General features: G+C 44.0%; 2 pseudogenes across 2 annotated transcripts; one reads left to right on the top strand and one right to left on the bottom strand.

Annotated features, from left to right (window-relative positions):
- Positions 1-14615: 14615 nt before the first annotated feature.
- On the top strand, positions 14616-17018 carry LOC310788656 (transitional endoplasmic reticulum ATPase pseudogene; annotated as a pseudogene). The gene has a single exon. The product of its transcript is annotated as a transitional endoplasmic reticulum ATPase pseudogene (transcript).
- A 4559-nt stretch (positions 17019-21577) lies between these two features.
- Positions 21578-22753, bottom strand: LOC310788669 (dnaJ homolog subfamily A member 4 pseudogene; annotated as a pseudogene). The gene has a single exon. The product of its transcript is annotated as a dnaJ homolog subfamily A member 4 pseudogene (transcript).
- Between the last annotated feature and the right edge of the window lie 249 nt (positions 22754-23002).

The raw sequence follows: 23002 nt of genomic DNA, 5'->3' as shown, positions 1-23002 counted from the left end.
CTCTCACTGTGGCAAGGGTTCTCTCTCTGTCTCTCTCTCAGTGGCGTGCCTGACCAAGTTGGTGCCCTAGGCAAGATTTTTGCTGGTGCCCCCCCAAAGAAAATATATTAAAAATGATATCACAGCTAATTCCACCACTGCAGTGCAGGCTCAGAATCGCCCTTCCCTTCCCCCACTCTGGGAAAAAGCTCTGAGCAGGTAGAAGGGGGCGCAGCCGTGCAGGGGGTGGGGTGGTATGGATTAGGGACCATGGTGAAAGTGCTGCAGCCCAGGCAGCCAGAAAGCCAGAATTAGAAAAATGATTTCACTATTATTTAAAGACTTAAGACGTTGTTGTGCTTATTTTTTGTCTACTATTGTAAAATAATAGTAGGCCTATTATCATGAAAAAGTATTTGTAAAAAAAATAAAAAATATATTTTTTTTTTACCCTCTCTGGCGCCCCTAACGGCTCAAGCGCCCCTAGCATTTGCCTAGTTGGCCTAATGGACGGCACGCCACTGCTCTCTCTCTCCCTCACTCTGGCGAGGGTTGTCTCTCTCTGTCTCTCTCTCCCTCACTCTGGTGAGGGTTGTCTCTCTCTGTCTCTCTCTCCCTCACTCTGGCGAGGGTTGTCTCTCTCTGTCTCTCTCTCCCTCACTCTGGTGAGGCTTCAGTGGTTTTGCTAAGCTGACAGGGAAGCAAAAGTATGGAAGCTGTCAGGGGCCATATGATGCTGCCTCTGCAGTTTACAGAGGGAGAGGGCGACTGATGGAGACGACATGGGGCAAAAGCTCCGCCAGACCACAAACCTGGGTCAAACACATGTCCCTAAATTTGCTTTCAACCACGAAATGTACACACACGCGTGCACGCACACACACGCACGCACACACACACACACACACACACACACACACCACACACCACACACACACACACACCACACACATTATGTTCGATCCCAACCTAGTCACCAGAATAAAACATTGGTATTTTATGTGTCTGAAAACCAGGGATACAATCTCAACGTAATTTGAAACAGAATGACGGGATTTTATGGGATTTTATGTTGAAAACATCGCGGCCTTTCTAACGTTCAACGCAATAAAACCTTGATTATGTTTAGGCAAGTAAAACTTGGATAAGGTTGCGATTGGGTTCGGCTTAAATAAGAAAAAGGTTAAATGTGAATCGCGGTTGCAATGTATAGAGTTAGGAGACGCTGTGACTATGACATTGAACCCCGCTGGCTTCCCACCCACAGAGACACGGCCAATAGTGCCTGCATGGACGCCCGTGGCCCGCCCAAGCCAGAGCTAACACACGGGGGCTCGAACCTGCGACCTTCGCATTGGTAGGAAGACAATCTACCGCTGAACAGCCGGATGCCACCGTGTTATTTGAATAGCAGACTCTACAGTATGATGTGTATAAGGTAAGGTTGATATATATATATACTGTATATATATATATATTGATATGTATACATGTAGGTTTACAGCTGAACGGAGAGCATCCGAGCAGAGAGGTAATGGAGTGATCTGGGGGAAAACAGAGTTTGTTGAAGGCACGGAGGACGGCTGACAGTGGCGGATGGATAAACAGCGTGACCAGGTTGACTTTAAACAACCTTACATTTTGTTTGATCGCCCATCTGAGCGTGCTGCTCCGGCCGCACGTCTTCCACCTTCCCCCTCTCAGAAGAAAAACGAAATGAACATAAGCGGATGGGGGTTGAATAGTGGGAGCGAATCGGTAAGTAGATGGGTGTGTCCGGGAGGGGGGTGTCTGTGTCGTTGTGAAACTTACGGTCGTTGGACAAGTCCAGGTTGTGGCACTCTGTACTCCTTCCACACTCTGTACTCCTCCCACACTCTGTACTCCTCCCACATTCTGTACTCCTCCCACATTCTGTACTCCTCCCACACTCTGTACTCCTCCCACATTCTGTACTCCTCCCACACTCTGTACTCCTCCCACATTCTGTACTCCTCCCACATTCTGTACTCCTCCCACACTCTGTACTCCTCCCACATTCTGGAGGTATTCTCTGATACACCCGGCCCTCTGTGAGGGCGAGCGTTGTCATCTTGGAAGATGGCATTTGGTCCCAGGTTGTGAAGATATGGGACTGCTACCGGCTGCACAATCTCATCTCGACATCTCGCCGCATTGAGATTGCCTTCAACGATGACAAGCCTCGTTTTTCCTCGTAATGGAGATGCCACCCCCCCACACCGTCACACTGCCTCCACCCAAAGCTGTGACTCTATATCTGTGCAGCAATCAGCATAGCGCTCTCCATGTCTTCTCCAAACTTGGACCCTGTGATCAATCTTCCTTAAGCAGAAATCTCCACTCAGGTTGTGGCTGCTTATGGTTCTTCCACACGCTACTGATGCTCCTCCTGTTTGTTAAATGAATGAATTGTCAATATGTCTTGTTTCTTCCTTGTTACTGATAGAGAGTTCAATCATCCAATCCACCAAAATCCAAACAATAATCAACACCAACGGCAGAATACACTGTTTCAAGTTCAAGTTCAAGTATATTTATTGTCATTGTTAAATTACTCCAACAACGAGATATAGCATTTGGCATTGGATTTGGCATTTGGATTTGTGCTGTTCATCCCACAAATGCATTTTCCTTACAAATGGGGCACCATTTAACAAAGAAATACACAGGCTTTCCAACGGTATACAATACATTGCCAATACGCATTGTAACAACAGAGAAATGTTCGGCCAAACACACATTTCCGAACTTTTTGTGCTAAGTTTATATGGCACTGAATAGTCACAAAAGTTAGACGTTGCGATGTTCCGGACCTTTGCTCGAGGACATTTTCTCTCACTGGACCTTTTTGAATTTTAATTGAATACCCCTGGTCTACAGTATGGCGTGTATAACATTGATGTACATGTATCGAAACACATGATATGCAACATATTTTAATAGCAGACTCTACAGTATGGCGTGTATAATGTTGATATACATCTAAACACATATGCAACATATTTTAATAGCAGAGTCTACAGTAGGGTGTGTATATTGTTGATATACATCTAAACACATATGCAACATATTTTAATAGCAGAGTCTACAGTATGGTGTGTATATTGTTGATATACATCTAAACACATATGCAACATATTTTAATAGCAGACTCTACAGTATGGCGTGTATAATGTTGATATACATCTAAACACATATGCAACATATTTTAATAGCAGACTCTACAGTATGGCGTGTATAATGTTGATATACATCAAAACACATATGCAACATATTTTAATAGCAGACTTTACAGTATGGCATGTATAATGTTGATATACATCTAAACACATATGCAACATATTTTAATAGCAGACTTTACAGTATGGCATGTATAATGTTGATATACATCTAAACACATATACAACATATTTTAATAGCAGACTTTACAGTATGGCATGTATAATGTTGATATACATCTAAACACATATGCAACATATTTTAATAGCAGACTTTACAGTATGGCATGTATAATGTTGATATACATCTAAACACATATACAACATATTTTAATAGCAGACTTTACAGTATGGCATGTATAATGTTGATATACATCTAAACACATATGCAACATATTTTAATAGCAGACTTTACAGTATGGCATGTATAATGTTGATATACATCTAAACACATATACAACATATTTTAATAGCAGACTTTACAGTATGGCATGTATAATGTTGATATACATCTAAACACATATGCAACATATTTTAATAGCAGACTTTACAGTATGGCATGTATAATGTTGATATACATCTAAACACATATACAACATATTTTAATAGCAGACTTTACAGTATGGCATGTATAATGTTGATATACATCTAAACACATATGCAACATATTTTAATAGCAGAGTCTACAGTATGGCATGTATAATGTTGATATACATCTAAACACATATGCAACATATTTTAATAGCAGACTCTACAGTATGGCATGTATAATGTTGATATACATCTAAACACATATGCAACATATTTTAATAGCAGAGTCTACAGTATGGCATGTATAATGTTGATATACATCTAAACACATATGCAACATATTTTAATAGCAGACTTTACAGTATGGCATGTATAATGTTGATATACATCTAAACACATATGCAACATATTTTAATAGCAGACTCTACAGTATGGCATGTATAATGTTGATATACATCTAAACACATATACAACATATTTTAATAGCAGACTTTACAGTATGGCATGTATAATGTTGATATACATCTAAACACATATGCAACATATTTTAATAGCAGAGTCTACAGTATGGCGTGTATAATGTTGATATACATCTAAACACACAATGCAACATATTTTAATAGCAGAGTCTACAGTATGGCGTGTATAATGTTGATATACATCTAAACACATATGCAACATATTTTTGGTTCAGAAACATTCAATTATATGTATTGCAGAAACACAATGCCAACATTTTTTTCTGGCGATCAGGTTGTACTGTACCCGTAGTATTCATCTGGTTGTGTGTGTGTGTGTGTGTGTGCGCGCGCGCGCGTGTGTGTGTGTGTGTGTGTGTGTGCGTGCGTGCGTGTGTGTTTCAGTCAGTGTACTGTATGTGTGGGTGGCCTGCCACTGTCTGTGTATAATCTCTCTGGTAGCATTTGGTTCCAGGTGTATAAGTCAGAGAAGAGTCAGTCTCAGTTTGCAGTTTGCCTGAGCTCCACTGGCTGCTCACAGCAGACACATAAACACACACTTACTGTACCTTCTCTAAAAGATCTGCTTTCAAAGGTAAGGGTGTGTGTGTGTGTGTGTGTGTGTGTGTGTGTGTGTGTGTGTGTGTGTGTGGATGTGTGTGTGTGTGTGTGTGTGTGTGTGTGTGTGTGTGTGTGTGTGTGTGTGTGCGCACCTTGCGTCTGCTTACACACACACACACACACACACACACACACACACACACACACAGGCTCAACAGTGTAGGAATGATTTTAGGTTCAGAGAAATGCCGCTGTCACATTAAGGTGAGGATTAGATGCTCCTTAAGCTTCTCTCAGCAGGCTGCCTCTCACCAGGTGGCTAATAGGAGAGGTATAATCTGCTCACACACACACACACACACACGCACGCACGCACGCACACACACACACACACACACACACACACACACACACACACACACATGGGCACACAGACATAGGGACTCGAACATATAAAGAAACACAGAAACACTCTAATGGCTCATTTCCACCACATTTTAATGCCCTGCACAGCTCGTCACCAGTCGGCTCTACTCGTTTCGGCCCGATGAATGTTCTGCTTCGACTGCCGTTCATCTGCCCCCGCCCACAGCTGGTCGTCATAGCGACCGCATATCTGTCCTTCGCTTATAGCCGAAGTAGGCTATAACATAACGTTACAATTAAATCCATCCACAGAACTTTTAAACTGTTTATGAAATACTGGTGCCTCTAAATGACCTACAGTGTACATGGGCAAATGTGACAATCGGCCAGGAGAATGGATATCACTTTGTAGTTAGTCAAACTCACAGGCATGCGCTGCGCGCGGACGGGAGAGGCACAACAGAGTGAAGCCTGTACCCCCGCGGCCTCTCACCAGGCAAGACCACGGATTCACCAAAGACCCGCTGCGGCCTAGCGGAGCGCTGCACAGGAGCTTCCTGAGCAGCGGACTTTTTTCACTCTGAAAACAATTGAAACCACCGCCACAACTTTATTTCACCAGAGGCGAAGGCAGCAACACAAAAGACTGATGGAAATAAAACAACAGAAGAGAAGGTAAGCACCACTAAACTGGTATGCAGCATTGCATTGACAGTCAGTAGGATAGACAGAGTAAACACGATTCTGCCTGACCAATCAGTCGTCAACAATGTTTTCACGTCACCGTATGGTACCGGGTTGACAGAATAGAACCCCGACGAGGCAGGTACGAAAAGTAGCACGACTCGACTCCAATACAACCCGGGCTGGAACAATTTTTACCGGTGGAATGAGACAATTTATCGAGTCGAGCGGAGCGGGATCGCGCTACTACCTGCGGTGGAAATGGGCCATAAGGGGACATTCACACCAAAAGCGCTTTTTTCAGTAAGAACGCTATGGAAATCATGTTGAGAGCGCTTCCATTGTGCACAAAACACAGCGCACGGAGCGGTTTTTGTGTGCTTCGTTTTGTTTTCCCCTGCAGTCGCGTGCAGTACAGATCAGGACACAACGACCACACGGACGGTAGCCAGCTAGTTTTGTCTGTTTGATGTTGTTGACTGTCAACATGAAAGCCAGATTATTGCCAATTCTGGCAGCAGCGGAGGTTGAGGATCCCTCTGGGAGGAGAAAAGTTAGGAGCAGTAAATAACCTTTCAGTCGGAGGCAAAACTCGCCATCTTCGGCTGCTCAGAGTCCTCTCTGAACTTCCATACAGCTGTGCAGCAGTCTTTTGTTGCCAAAAAAATCATTCTGAAGGAATGGAAGTCCCCCTCTTCACCTTCTTTTCAATTGTGGTTGACGGACATGACCTCTGTTATACAGATGGAGAGATTCAGGTTCCTGAGGTCCAATTCACTTTAAAAAAATCAACTATCTGGGACCCATTTCTAGCCTACCTCGATGAGGTTAGGGGTGACGGGGGACTTGCCTAGCTGGTTTCTCATGGACCCCTTGCGTGGGATCCCATGCATAATATCTCTTACAAGCACATAAGCACCTTATGTGGCTGGTAGCACCACGTTGTAATATTGAATGTCAATGTCAATAATATATGATTTCTTTCCCCCTTTTCTTTTCCTGTGTCTGAGCCTGTTTTGTTTGTCCTCTTTATTTATTGTTCTAAACAAATTTAAAATAAAATATTGAAGAAACACAGAAACACATCCACAGGCACACCAGAATAACATATTACGTTTCTTAAAACCGCAGATACGTGACATTCAATGGTTGTGAACCAAAGAATACGATGCACATCAACGATGCATTATCAAATTAACTGACATATTTTGTCCGATGCAAATTTGAAAATGACGGTTAATTTGAAAACATCTCCGCGTTTTCCCAGGTGAGAGGTGACTTTGGAAACGCTGGGAATGGAACGCAGCTCTCTGGTTTGAAAGGCGTGTGTTCATGCCCTGCATCCCCTCTGACTGCAACACCTTTACTGGCCTCTGCACTATTTCAATAGCAGAATCTATAACGCTGATATATCTACAAATGTTGATATGTAACACAATTTGGTTCACAAAGTATGTGGTTTGCAGAAACATAAATTGCCAATATTTTATTCAGGCGACCAGACACACACACACACACACACGCTCACACACACACGCACGCGCACGCACCCGCACACACAAACACACACGTCTGACAGCAGTAATTAGCAGTGCGACAGTCAGACAGGTAGAGGTGACGATAATCGGCCGCTGCTATTTCTGTTCTCCTGCTCTCTCTCCCCGCTCTCTCTCCCCCTCAATGTCTCTCGCTCCATCTTAACAATGCTGTCTGAGGCTGCACTCTGGTCCAGGTGGAATTGAAATGTCTACACACGCGCACGCATGCACACACACACACACACACACACACACACACACACACACACACACACACACACACACACACACACACCCCTTCCCTGCCTGTCCTCCCGCCACCTCCTTATCTTTGCTCTTCCTAAACTGCATTTTCTTGGTTCTTGGCTTGTTGGATGGACGCGTAGTCAGCTGACTTCACCATCTGCATTGTGTTCTTCAGAGTCTGAGTTATTGTGTGCATCCTCCTTACCCTAATCTAAAAATAATCCTAATTCTAATCCTAACCCAGAACTCCAGATTGAACCCTAAATGATGAAATGTGATCACTTTGCAGGATCTCCCTAAATCTCTCTATCCTTATGAGGACCGGGTCCTCATACGTGCAGAAATACAGGAATACACAATGTTACACGTCAAAGAGTCTGCTATTCAAATAGCATGGCGGCCAGTACGGGCGCAGTGATCGGGGTGGATGGAGGGTGTGTGTGTGTGTGTGTGTGTGTGTGTGTTTCTGCACAGGCACTGTCAGCATTTTTTTAAATCTATCCTTATCTCTACATGCAGCTGGAGCTGAAATATGCCACTTGTGTGTGTGTGTGTGTGTGTGTGTGTGTGTGTGTGTGTGTGCGTGCGTGTATGTGTGTCTGTGTGTGTGTGTGTGTGTGTGTGCGTGCGCGCGTGTGTGCATGTGTGCGTGTGCGTGTGTACAGTATGTGTGTGTGATCACAGCAGGTCTCCATCAGAGCAGTACATTTGTCTGTCATCCACGGCGAGGCTGCTTTGACCTTGAGCATATTCCTAACAATACAGACTGGACAGTATTCCACTAAGAATACATACGGGACAGTATTCCACTAAGAATACATACGGGACAGTATTCCACTAAGAATACATACGGGACAGTATTCCACTAAGAATACATATGGGACAGTATTCCACTAAGAATACATACGGGACAGTATTCCACTAAGAATACATACGGGACAGTATTCCACTAAGAATACATACGGGACAGTATTCCACTAAGAACACATACGGGACAGTATTCCACTAAGAACACATACGGGACAGTATTCCACTAAGAACACATACGGGACAGTATTCCACTAAGAATACATACGGGACAGTATTCCACTAAGAATACATACGGGACAGTATTCCACTAAGAATACATACGGGACAGTATTCCACTAAGAACACATACGGGACAGTATTCCACTAAGAATACATACGGGACAGTATTCCACTAAGAATACATACGGGACAGTATTCCACTAAGAATACATACGGGACAGTATTCCACTAAGAATACATACGGGACAGTATTCCACTAAGAATACATATGGGACAGTATTCCACTAAGAACACATACGGGACAGTATACCACTAAGAATACATACGGGACAGTATTCCACTAAGAATACATACGGGACAGTATTCCACTAAGAATACATACGGGACAGTATTCCACTAAGAACACATACGGGACAGTATTCCACTAAGAATACATACGGGACAGTATTCCACTAAGAATACATACGGGACAGTATTCCACTAAGAACATACGGGACAGTATTCCACTAAGAATACATATGGGACAGTATTCCACTAAGAATACATATGGGACAGTATTCCACTAAGAATACATATGGGACAGTATTCCACTAAGAATACATACGGGACAGTATACCACTAAGAATACATACGGGACAGTATTCCACTAAGAATACATACGGGACAGTATTCCACTAAGAACACATACGGGACAGTATTCCACTAAGAATACATACGGGACAGTATACCACTAAGAATACATACGGGACAGTATTCCACTAAGAACATACGGGACAGTATTCCACTAAGAACATACGGGACAGTATTCCACTAAGAATACATACGGGACAGTATTCCACTAAGAATACATACGGGACAGTATTCCACTAAGAATACATACGGGACAGTATTCCACTAAGAATACATACGGGACAGTATTCCACTAAGAATACATACGGGACAGTATTCCACTAAGAATACATACGGGACAGTATTCCACTAAGAACACATACGGGACAGTATTCCACTAAGAATACATACGGGACAGTATTCCACTAAGAACATACGGGACAGTATTCCACTATGAATACATACGGGACAGTATTCCACTAAGAATACATACGGGACAGTATTCCACTAAGAACACATACGGGACAGTATTCCACTAAGAATACATACGGGACAGTATACCACTAAGAATACATACGGGACAGTATTCCACTAAGAATACATACGGGACAGTATTCCACTAAGAATACATACGGGACAGTATTCCACTAAGAATACATACGGGACAGTATTCCACTAAGAACACATACGGGACAGTATTCCACTAAGAACACATACGGGACAGTATTCCACTAAGAACACATACGGGACAGTATTCCACTAAGAATACATACGGGACAGTATTCCACTAAGAATACATACGGGACAGTATTCCACTAAGAATACATACGGGACAGTATTCCACTAAGAATACATACGGGACAGTATTCCACTAAGAACACATACGGGACAGTATTCCACTAAGAATACATACGGGACAGTATTCCACTAAGAATACATATGGGACAGTATACCACTAAGAATACATACGGGACAGTATTCCACTAAGAACACATACGGGACAGTATTCCACTAAGAACACATACGGGACAGTATTCCACTAAGAACACATACGGGACAGTATTCCACTAAGAATACATACGGGACAGTATTCCACTAAGAATACATACGGGACAGTATTCCACTAAGAATACATACGGGACAGTATTCCACTAAGAACACATACGGGACAGTATTCCACTAAGAATACATACGGGACAGTATTCCACTAAGAACACATACGGGACAGTATTCCACTAAGAATACATACGGGACAGTATTCCACTAAGAACACATACGGGACAGTATTCCACTAAGAACACATACGGGACAGTATTCCACTAAGAATACATACGGGACAGTATTCCACTAAGAACATACGGGACAGTATTCCACTAAGAATACATACGGGACAGTATTCCACTAAGAATACATACGGGACAGTATTCCACTAAGAACACATACGGGACAGTATTCCACTAAGAATACATACGGGACAGTATTCCACTAAGAACATACGGGACAGTATTCCACTAAGAATACATACGGGACAGTATTCCACTAAGAATACATACGGGACAGTATTCCACTAAGAACACATACGGGACAGTATTCCACTAAGAACACATACGGGACAGTATTCCACTAAGAATACATACGGGACAGTATACCACTAAGAATACATACGGGACAGTATTCCACTAAGAACATACGGGACAGTATTCCACTAAGAACATACGGGACAGTATTCCACTAAGAATACATACGGGACAGTATTCCACTAAGAATACATACGGGACAGTATTCCACTAAGAATACATACGGGACAGTATTCCACTAAGAATACATACGGGACAGTATTCCACTAAGAATACATATGGGACAGTATTCCACTAAGAATACATATGGGACAGTATTCCACTAAGAATACATACGGGACAGTATTCCACTAAGAATACATACGGGACAGTATTCCACTAAGAATACATATGGGACAGTATTCCACTAAGAATACATATGGGACAGTATTCCACTAAGAATACATACGGGACAGTATTCCACTAAGAACATACGGGACAGTATTCCACTAAGAATACATACGGGACAGTATTCCACTAAGAATACATACGGGACAGTATTCCACTAAGAACACATACGGGACAGTATTCCACTAAGAACACATACGGGACAGTATTCCACTAAGAATACATACGGGACAGTATACCACTAAGAATACATACGGGACAGTATTCCACTAAGAACATACGGGACAGTATTCCACTAAGAACATACGGGACAGTATTCCACTAAGAATACATACGGGACAGTATTCCACTAAGAATACATACGGGACAGTATTCCACTAAGAATACATACGGGACAGTATTCCACTAAGAATACATACGGGACAGTATTCCACTAAGAATACATATGGGACAGTATTCCACTAAGAATACATATGGGACAGTATTCCACTAAGAATACATACGGGACAGTATTCCACTAAGAACATACGGGACAGTATTCCACTAAGAACACATACGGGACAGTATTCCACTAAGAATACATACGGGACAGTATTCCACTAAGAATACATACGGGACAGTATTCCACTAAGAACACATACGGGACAGTATTCCACTAAGAACACATACGGGACAGTATTCCACTAAGAATACATACGGGACAGTATTCCACTAAGAACACCTACGGGACAGTATTCCACTAAGAATACATATGGGACAGTATTCCACTAAGAACACATACGGGACAGTATACCACTAAGAATACATATGGGACAGTATTCCACTAAGAATACATATGGGACAGTATTCCACTAAGAATACATATGGGACAGTATTCCACTAAGAATACATACGGGACAGTATTCCACTAAGAACATACGGGACAGTATTCCACTAAGAACACATACGGGACAGTATTCCACTAAGAATACATATGGGACAGTATTCCACTAAGAATACATACGGGACAGTATTCCACTAAGAACACATACGGGACAGTATTCCACTAAGAACACATACGGGACAGTATTCCACTAAGAATACATACGGGACAGTATTCCACTAAGAACACATACGGGACAGTATTCCACTAAGAATACATACGGGACAGTATTCCACTAAGAACACATACGGGACAGTATTCCACTAAGAACACATACGGGACAGTATTCCACTAAGAACACATACGGGACAGTATTCCACTAAGAATACATACGGGACAGTATTCCACTAAGAATACATACGGGACAGTATACCACTAAGAATACATACGGGACAGTATTCCACTAAGAATACATACGGGACAGTATTCCACTAAGAATACATACGGGACAGTATTCCACTAAGAATACATACGGGACAGTATACCACTAAGAATACATACGGGACAGTATTCCACTAAGAATACATACGGGACAGTATACCACTAAGAACACATACGGGACAGTATGGGACAGTCCTCCACCCATCCCTCTGTCACTCCCTTTCTTCTGCCTTTACACCTGTCTGTTTCTTTGTGTGTGTGTGTGTGCGTGTGTCTGTGTGTGTGTGTGTCTGTGTGTGTGTGTGTGCGTGTGCATGTGCGTGCGTGCGTGCGTGTGCGTGTGCGTGTGCATGCAGCCCAAGTCCCCGAAATAAAATGTTTGTGAACCAAGAATACATTGGATATCAACATTTCTAGATATCAACACCTAGATGTCTAGCGCTTATATAAATAGTCTGCTATTGAAATATCAAGGTGCAAAGTAAGATGCAGGCACGTGTTTCTCACTGTGTGTTTGCAAACAGTCACATGCTTCTACATCACTTGCAGACCCCCCCCTGTGCTGAGACGCATCAAAGCATCAGCACAATAACTCCCTCACCCAAGCCCAGCACATAACATGTCAGCGTCAGATTTAAGGATATGTGTTAGTGTATGTGTGTGTGTGTGTGTGTGTGTGTGTGTGTGTGTGTGTGTGTGTGCGTGCGCGCGCGCACGTGTGTGTAAATTATGTTTATTTATAAAAAAAGAAAAGAAAAAAAATCCTTCTCAAACCTACTAATGCTACATGTTACTTATTCCTTCTCAAACTACTTCCTACATGGTGCTACTCTAGTCTATCAAAATATCTTAAGCTGTGTTCACACGGAGATATTTATTTTTCTCTCTGTCGCTCGATTCAACTCTTTGGAATCGCTCTGTCGCTCTGTTTAAATCGCTCGTCAACAGGCACAATAATTGACGGACATCTGGGGGCTATAACGTTACGCAATGTCATGATATTTGTCCACTACGAGCCACCGTAGTTGTTTACAAGCTAAGCCTATCAGTGTGCTCCCCTTGCGAGCTCTATACTGGTAGTACAGATTTCACTTCATGTCAGCTGTCAGCCTGTCAATCAGCTGTTCCAAGCCAGCGTGATCCTTGACTCGCTCTCACACGGCAGCCAATCAGCGTTGAACAGCGAGCGACTGATGCCAGCGTAATTTCGCTCAAGTTGGGATATTTCATCTCGGGCGACGAGCGAATTTTCTCCCTATCGCTCTGTCTCTGTCGCTCGGACACCCAGCGATCTTTCTCCCGGGCGAATATACGCTCAATCGCCTGTTAGCATTGACTTTGTATGTAAACTCGATGCCGCGAAAAACGTTAATAGGTCGGTGTGAACGCAGCTTTAGCTGTCATTGATTGTGTTGCATAGGTGTTTTCTGTACTGTTGACAAATTGTGATATTGTAAGTCGCTTTGGACAAAAGCGTCTGCTAAATGACGTAATGTAATGTAATGTAATGTAATGTATAATCAACATTTCTGTAAATGTGCTAGTGTTAGCCAGCTGGATAGTTTTCAAATGCAGTCCTTTGATGAGTTGTTTTGAAACATAAAAAGTGATGAAATTTACAAGATGGCTTGAGGCAGAGAAACTCCGGTTGAGCGCGCTGCATGCTAAGCACATGAGTCGGCATGGGTTTGGCCACACCCCCCCAAAAAGTGCACCCATGGTTTATTGAGCACTTTCTAGTACTGTAGTAAGATTGTAATTTCTTGAGTGACATCACTGGTGACATCATCACTGATGACTTCACTGATGACATCACTCACTGATGACATCACAATTGCTCGAGTGACATCACTGATGACATCATCATCGAGTGCTTGAGTGACATCACTAGTGACATCACCAATTCTATACAGTGATATCAGTGATTCATATGACAGACCCTGATGATGTCATAGACATTGTGACATCATCAGTGATGTCATAAATCCTTCCCCATAGAGGTTATACATTTAAACTGAAAGTTGAGAAACGAGTAGAGAGCCACTAGAGCCACTTCAACATTTAGTGAGATTTTCTTTATTTGTAAAAGTTAATCCAGGTCGACAACCATGGCCACGGGAGGGGAATTCACAAATGATGATCTATCCACTGCAATTCTAATACAGAAGAGCAGGCCTAACAGACTGATCGTTGATGAATGCATCAATGAAGACAATAGCGTGGTCTCCCTCTCTCAGACCAAGATGGATGAGCTGCAGCTCTTCCGTGGAGACACAGTGCTGATGAAAGGAAAGAAGAGGAGTGAGACTGTGTGCATTGTGCTCTCTGATGAAACGTGTTCTCATGAGAAGGTCCGCATGAACAGGGTTGTCCGCAACAACCTGAGGGCCCGACTGGGGGACGTCATCAGCATTCAGCCATGCCCTGATGTGACGTATGGAAAGAGGATCCATGTTCTCCCAATAGATGACACAGTAGAAGGAATTACTGGAAACCTGTTTGAGGTCTACCTGAAGCCATACTTTCGAGAGGCTTACAGGCCAATCCACAAAGGTGATATTTTCCTTGTCAGGGGAGGCATGCGTGCTGTGGAGTTCAAGGTGGTGGAGTCTGATCCCTCTCCCAACTGCATCGTTGCTCCTGATACGGTCATCCACTGTGAGGGAGAGCCCATCAGGAGAGAGGATGAGGAGGAGTCCCTGAATGAGGTCGGCTATGATGACATAGGCGGAGTGCGAAAGCAGCTAGCTCAGATCAAAGAGATGGTGGAGCTGCCTCTCAGACACCCTGCACTGTTCAAGGCCATTGGAGTCAAGCCCCCACGTGGAATCCTGCTGTATGGACCCCCTGGAACTGGAAAGACCTTGATTGCCAGAGCCGTGGCCAATGAAACTGGAGTCTTCTTCTTCCTCATCAACGGCCCTGAGATCATGAGTAAGTTGGCAGGAGAGAGTGAGAGCAACTTGAGAAAGGCCTTTGAGGAAGCAGAGAAGAATGCTCCTGCCATCATCTTCATTGATGAGCTTGATGCTATCGCTCCCAAGAGAGAGAAGACTCATGGAGAGGTGGAGAGGCGCATCGTGTCTCAGCTCCTGACTCTCATGGATGGCCTGAAACAGAGAGCTCATGTCATCGTTATGGCCGCCACCAACAGACCCAACAGCATTGATGCAGCTCTGAGAAGATTTGGGCGTTTTGATAGGGAAGTGGACATTGGTATTCCCGACGCCACTGGAAGATTGGAGATACTCCAGATTCACACCAAGAACATGAAGCTGGCTGATGATGTTGACCTGGAACAGGTCGCCAATGAGACGCATGGGCACGTGGGTGCCGATATGGCTGCTCTCTGCTCTGAGGCTGCCCTGCAGGCCATCAGAAAGAAGATGGACCTGATCGACCTCGAGGATGAGACCATTGACGCTGAAGTCATGAACTCCCTGGCTGTCACCATGGATGACTTAAAGTGGGCCCTGGGCCAGAGCAACCCATCAGCTCTGAGGGAGACTGTGGTTGAGATTCCCAATATCACCTGGGAGGATATCGGAGGTCTTGATGATGTCAAGAGGGAGCTGCAGGAGCTGGTGCAGTATCCAGTGGAGCACCCAGACAAGTTCCTGAAGTTCGGCATGACCCCATCCAAGGGTGTGCTGTTCTATGGTCCCCCTGGTTGTGGTAAGACCCTGCTGGCCAAGGCCATTGCTAATGAGTGCCAGGCCAACTTCATCTCCATCAAAGGACCTGAGCTGCTCACTATGTGGTTTGGAGAGTCTGAGGCCAACGTCAGAGAGATCTTTGACAAGGCTCGTCAGGCAGCCCCATGCGTTCTCTTCTTTGATGAGCTGGATTCCATAGCCAAGGCCCGTGGTGGCAGTGTGGGCGGCGGCGGTGGAGCCGCCGACCGTGTCATCAACCAAATCCTGACCGAGATGGACGGAATGTCGTGCAAGAAGAACGTCTTCATCATCGGAGCCACAAACAGACCGGACATCATCGACCCTGCCATCCTGAGACCAGGCCGTCTGGACCAGCTCATCTACATCCCCCTGCCCGATGAGATGAGCAGGATCAACATCCTCAAGGCCAACCTCCGCAAGAGCCCAATCAGCAAGGATGTGGACTTGGACTTTCTGGCTAAAATGACCAATGGCTTCTCTGGAGCTGATCTCACAGAGATCTGCCAGCGGGCGTGTAAGCTGGCCATCAGAGAGTGCATTGAGAATGAGATCGGCAGAGACAGGGAGAGGCAGACCAACCCATCATCTATGGAGGTGGAGGAGGACGACCCTGTGCCTGAGATCAGGAAGGACCATTTTGAAGAGGCCATGCGATTTGCTCGTCGCTCCGTCAGCGACAACGACATCCGCAAATATGAGATGTTTGCACAGACGCTGCAGCAAAGCCGTGGTTTCGGCCAATTCAGGTTTCCCTCTAGTGCCACAGGGGGCAGCCAAGGCACGGGGGGAATTGGCGATGGCCCCCCTTTCAATGTAGATGACCTTTATGGATAAACATACACTGCCGTATCACCTGTTCTCACCAGATTCTACATTTGTAGGACTTTGTGCTTCTTTTGTGTTTCTTTTTTGTATGATCCCTTGGGTGGAGAAAGCATGTAGCCGCTTGTTTTGCTCTGACTTAGATGTGAGTGGGGGCAATGGGTTGTTGGAAAAGGAAAGTTATTGCTTGATGTAGACATGGGGAGTTGCCTCATTCTCAGTAAATCACAACCAACATGAATGGCTTTCGTGCAGGGCATACCTCTTTTTTGATAAACAAGAGCATTTAATCTATTACAAGTTTGTAAAAAGGTTATCTTGTTGAAAATAAAATCTCACAAAATGCAAATGTTGGTCAATGCTCTGTTTTGTTGCCACAGGTTCAGGCTTTATTGGATGGGATTCATGCAAGAGTTGTCCAATGTATAAACTCAGCAGGGAAGGTTTTCTGACATCACTACTTTGTGGTGATAAAGTTTCATGAGGCTCTTGACTATCCTAGAGGTCACAATAGGTCATTTCATACAGTGAGGTCAACTTTTCTTAAAATTGGCCTCATTGAATCCACAAGAGTCTCAGCCTTTTCAGTCATACCCAATTTATGGAATCCCCAAGATTATTTAGGGGCTCTGGGGTGCAGACATAGGTGAAAATTTATACTGCATGAAAAATAAGAGAAACAAAAACATTTTTTTTGCGAAGAACTGCATGGGATTAGCATGAAGAGGGCATGTCTGTAAAGGGGAGACTCGTAGAACCCATTCAGATATCTTGACGTGAAAGGAGTCACAAAGACATCACAAAGGAGTGGGCGATAGGGACATTATGGAGCAATGATGTCATCAGTGGTGTCACGTATCGATGATGATGCATGGTCAGCATCAATGTCACTCTGGAGTGGTTGACATCACACTCTGACTGACATCATAGTCACTCTGTTGGTTGGTTGGTCCACAAAATCAATTGTCCACAAAATCAACGTGATTGGAGTGGATGACATCACAATGGATGGATGTTACACTCTAATCGTGCATTCCTTTATACAGGTAACTGGGAACTGGTAATCTTACCGGTTCAAAGTTCATGAGCTGGGACATGACGTCACTAGAGTTGGTATTTCCCATTCCAAACTCGTAGGAGCCTCAGCAGCCCCGACGTAAAAAAATCCAAGATGGCTGATCCGCGCAACAACAGTAGTTATAATCGTATAAATGCTAGTTAGCACTTCTGTCTTGTTTGTGTCTCATTAAATCAGCTGTACACACAGCACGGCCTACTTCTATCTGTGTGGACATGAGGCTGCAGTGTTTGTATGCGCAAAATGCCACGAAATTCCTTGTTATCAACAATGGCTAGCCTGGCTATAGCGAGTGGATCTGACCAGTGAACAGTGAACTTCCCAGCTCAACTTTTCTGCAAATGGAACGCTAACAAAACGGATGTGACGTCATTTAGCCTCCACATCCCAGTTATTTTGCGATAAAGGAACGCACGATAAGATCAGAATGGAGAGTATGTCACAGTGAGGTCAGAGGTTCTGCATTAGTGACATCAGTAATGTCACGTACCGATGATGGATGCATGGCCAGCAGCTCTCGTCAGGCCCACCCCCGTAGCACCACCCCCATAGCCCACCCCCAGAGCTGTTCAGTTTTCGGTCTCCTAAAACTAGTTAGATTGCGCCCTCATCTGGTTGCGACCACATAGTGAAATCCATTATTTGATCTATTTTATTTTCAAAAAATATGATTGACATGATTCCTTACCGATCAATTATCGATTTTCGATTATTGATGCCCATCCCTAATCGGGAGCTACATGAACCACATGATCTTCATGTGACCTGTTGCATTTTTGATTCTCCGTTGATGCAACTTTCTATCAATGGCTTTGGGTCGGACGAGCTGGAGAACAAATCCAATGTGTGCTAGGGGCGTCACAACCCTGCCACCACATGCCTGACGCTGCTGATGTGTTTCACACTTAATGTCACAATGTGTATGACAGCATCTCAGTAGTCTCATCTGTCTAATTGCATAATTGAGAGACGGCAGAGGGATTATTCGCACCCGTGCTTCCTCTAGGTCTCCGTCCCGACGCCGCAACATAGTAACTGCCATTATCAATAATAAGAAAGACAGAAAATAGTACATGCAACCTCCTACTTATAGCCTCAGCAGGCAAGGATTTATGACGTCATTGATTATGCCACAATGTCTCTGTCATAAATCACTGATGATGTCATATCATATGACTCATACAGTATGCCTAGACATTTAGGCCATGTTTAGACGACAACCGTCTCTGCATAAAACGGTGGGAGAAAAAAAGTGGAACCCCCTGGGGTTGGCTAATTGAGTAGGCTAATTAAGTTGAATCAGTACTTCTGCTTTAGCCTACCAGTCTTTTTTTACACAAATAACTGTACTGTAAATGACACGTCTGTGCAATAGGCTAAGTAGGCCTAAATAACTCACATAGGGTCTGCAATTGTAACGTTCCGTATAATGAAGTATCTCATGCTTGTTGATTTAATGATCGTTTTGCACCTGCTGCTCACGTTTGAGATACTTCTGGCTCGTGTATGGAGTCATTGCGACAGAGGGGATCATAGAGGCCAGTGCTAGTGCAAGCACCGGCCTAAAAATTCCAACACACACTTCCTACAGCCAGCCCTTCACAATAAAAGTCAGACACACACTTCACACACCCCTTCAGAATAAATTCCAGCACACACTTCACACACAGCCCTTCAGAATAAAAGTCCAACACCCTTCACACACAGCCCTTCACAATAAAAGTCCAACACACACTTCACACATGGCAGGCACTATACCTTGTAGGGCACTACAGCAATATTTTACGTACTTTACACCTTCACAGTGACATCACTGATGACAACATCCACATGGCGATGTGTAGGAAGAGGCTCCTCCGCCCACAGTTTGATTGGCAGGTGATGTGATGTGTGGGAAGAGGCTCCGCCCACAATGTGATTGACAGTGTGAAGGGATGTGTGAATTGTGTGTTGGGCTTTTCATTGTGAAGGGCTGTGTGAAGTGTGTGTTTGGCTGTGAACAAACCTGTCACTTGAGCATTTGTGACATCATCTGTGATTACACCAGTGATGTCACCAGTGATCTCACTCATGCAATTGTGATGTAATCAGTGATGTCACCAGTGATGTCCCTCGAGCAAATGTGATGTCACCAGTGATGTCACTAGAGCCAATTGTGATGTCATAAATGATGTCACTCAAGCAATTGTGATGTCATCAGTGATCATCAGTGATGTCACTCGAGCAATTGGTGATGGCTGGGTTTCCCAAAAGCTTCTTTGCGCTAAGAAGCTAATTCAACCCTTCTTAAGGCCCCCTTAAGAAGCAAACGCGTTTCCCAATTGCTTCTTTACGAAGGCATGCGTTTCCCAAAAGCTTCTTAGCGCTAAGAAGCTTCTTTGACCCTTCTTAAGGCTCCCGTAAGAAGCCAACGAAGCCAACGCGTTTCCCGATTGCTTCTTAGCCTAAAATTATCTTCCAATTATCCTCCGTTAAGAAGGCTGCGTTTCCCAAAAGCTTCTTAGCGCTAAGATGATCTTTCGTTAAGAAGGTTTTGTAAGAAGGGTCTGGAGCCTTCTTAACACCTTCTTAATGACAAAACACTGGCAGATCCAGCCGCGTCAGGCAAAAGGAGATACTTGTGTCCACTGTTCCTCTTGTGTTTTTCCCTTTTTCCTTTCTTTCATGTACCCTTTAGTGTTTAAAATTAGGGAACACTTGAAAATCTCCCCTGTATGTATGGTTACTTGTGTTTTAAATGTTTTACCGTAGGCTATATTCCTCTAATCAGAATGGATTCCTTTTATAATGTTGTGGATTTATATAGCACCTTTCACAGAACCCAAGGTCGCTTAAATTCTGTAGTGTTTCTCTGTTTTGTTGTATGCTGTGTATATAAAGCAATTTGAACTGCAGTCCATGTCTGAAATAAATAATGTTTAATAAAGTTTAACATGACCATGATTAGGTGTTAACAGTGTTTCTCAACCACTGAGTCGTGGCCCACTGCTGGGCTCAGAGTGCCATCAAGTGAGCCGCTCCAGTTAAGATGCTTCTTAAGAGCCTTCTGTTTTTTTTATTTTTCTCGACTGTTAAGAAGGCGTTTGGGAAACACTTCTTTGGAGCCTTCTTAACTCCTTAAGAAGCTTCTTAACTCCTTAAGAAGCTTCTTTGTTGGGAAACTCAGCCGATGTCATTATTGATTATTTTTTTGCATTCTGGGTCTTTTATTGAAAAGAAAAAAGACAACTACAGAACATACCACACAAAAATACACACAGCTTTGTGATTACTTTGGGACAACCAAATTCCAACCAAATTCCTGCAATAAGTATTCCACTTGCATATTCATGACCAGGGAAAAATCAAACAAATGATAAAAAAAAGGCATTGGTATTGCTAATTTACAGTCTATGACCTTGGGAGAAAGATGACATTTTAAGCATGTGCCCTGTGCTTCACAAAAATACATAAACTCATGATTTACACGGTACTTTTGGATCCTGGACTAGAATCACTGCGTCTGACATTGCATCCCGCCCCTGGGACCCTCGTTGTCTTCGTCACAAGCCTCGCTGCAGGGGCCATGGCTTCTCTGCTGTGACTGACCACCACTGAACACCACTTCACAAAGATCTACTTCCTCCATGCCCGTCATAGACCACCTCCATCTCCTCCCTCGGAGGTAGCAACCTTTCCAACTGGAAGATTTGATGCTGTGGGAGCTTTTGTGGGAATTCCACGTGGAACTGAATGTTAAGCTGTCCTCTATCATAAGGTTGCCTGTAAATCGGCATGCCTTCATTCTGAACACATTTGATGTGGTTGTGCTTAACAACTTCACCTGGCTGCGAGGTAAATATGAGCGTTCGCTTGTCCAAAGTATGAACGGTCTTCTTAAAACCGCAGAGAGCTTCAGCAAGTTTGATATTCATCTTCACGACCAGAGTATCCCCTTGTCTATGGAAAATGGCATGCTCCATCTGATGTAGCACAATGACAACATCCCCAGGCTCCAGTCCTGGTTCCTGGTCGCCTTCTCCGTGGAATGTAATTCTCTGACCATGTTTCATACCTTTGTCGATGTGAACTTTGAGAATCTTCTTCTTGCGTTCCACTTTGTGCCCATTGCAGGTTGTGCAGCGATCCTTGGAGCTGAACTTCTCACCCTCTCCCTGGCAGTCAGTGCACATTAGCTGCTGATACATGCCGCGGCCAATCTGTCGCTCTTTGACCCCTCTTCCTTTACAGCTCCAACACTTCTCCAACGTACCTTTCTTACCACCAGAACCATCACATTTTTCACAAATCACATTTTTCTGGAGCCCAAGTCTCCTGGTGGTTCCACTGTAAATCTCCTCCAGTGTAACATAAAGGTCATGGGCAACATTCGTCCCTCTTCTGTCTCTCTGAGTTCTCCCCCCACCACCAAAGAACATGTTGAAAATGTCCATTGGGCAGCCTCCGCCACCCACGCCTCCCTCTTTGATAGCTTGTTCCCCTCCTTGGTCATACAGGTTTCTCTTAGCACCTCATATGCTTGGGATATAAGCTTGAACCTCTCTCCTTCGCTGGGGTTCTTGTCTGGGTGATATTTCAATGCAAGTTTTCTGTAGGCTTTTTTGATTTCATCTGGTGTGGCTTTGGGATTTACACCCAAGAGGTTGTAAAAGCCGGTCTCGTGAACCATGACGATAACTTAGGAGAAGTAGCCGTGCTAGCTGTCGCAGACTACTCTGTGGCTCCGTTGATGGCATTAATGATGTCATCAGTGATTTCACTCGAGCACCAAATGTGATGACATCAGTGATGTCACTCGAGCAATTGTGATGTCATCAGCCATGTCATCAGTTATGTCACTCGAACTATTGCAGCTTCTCTGCTGTGACTGACCACCACTTCACAGAGATCTACCTCCTCCATGTTCTCCCTCAGAGGT

The sequence above is a fragment of the Poromitra crassiceps genome (genome assembly GCF_964638095.1).
Source record: "Poromitra crassiceps genome assembly, chromosome: 13".
In the NCBI taxonomy this organism is placed as follows: Eukaryota; Metazoa; Chordata; class Actinopteri; order Beryciformes; family Melamphaidae; genus Poromitra; species Poromitra crassiceps.
Note: the sequence above shows the minus strand (reverse complement) of the source record. Positions and strands in the feature narration are given on the sequence as shown.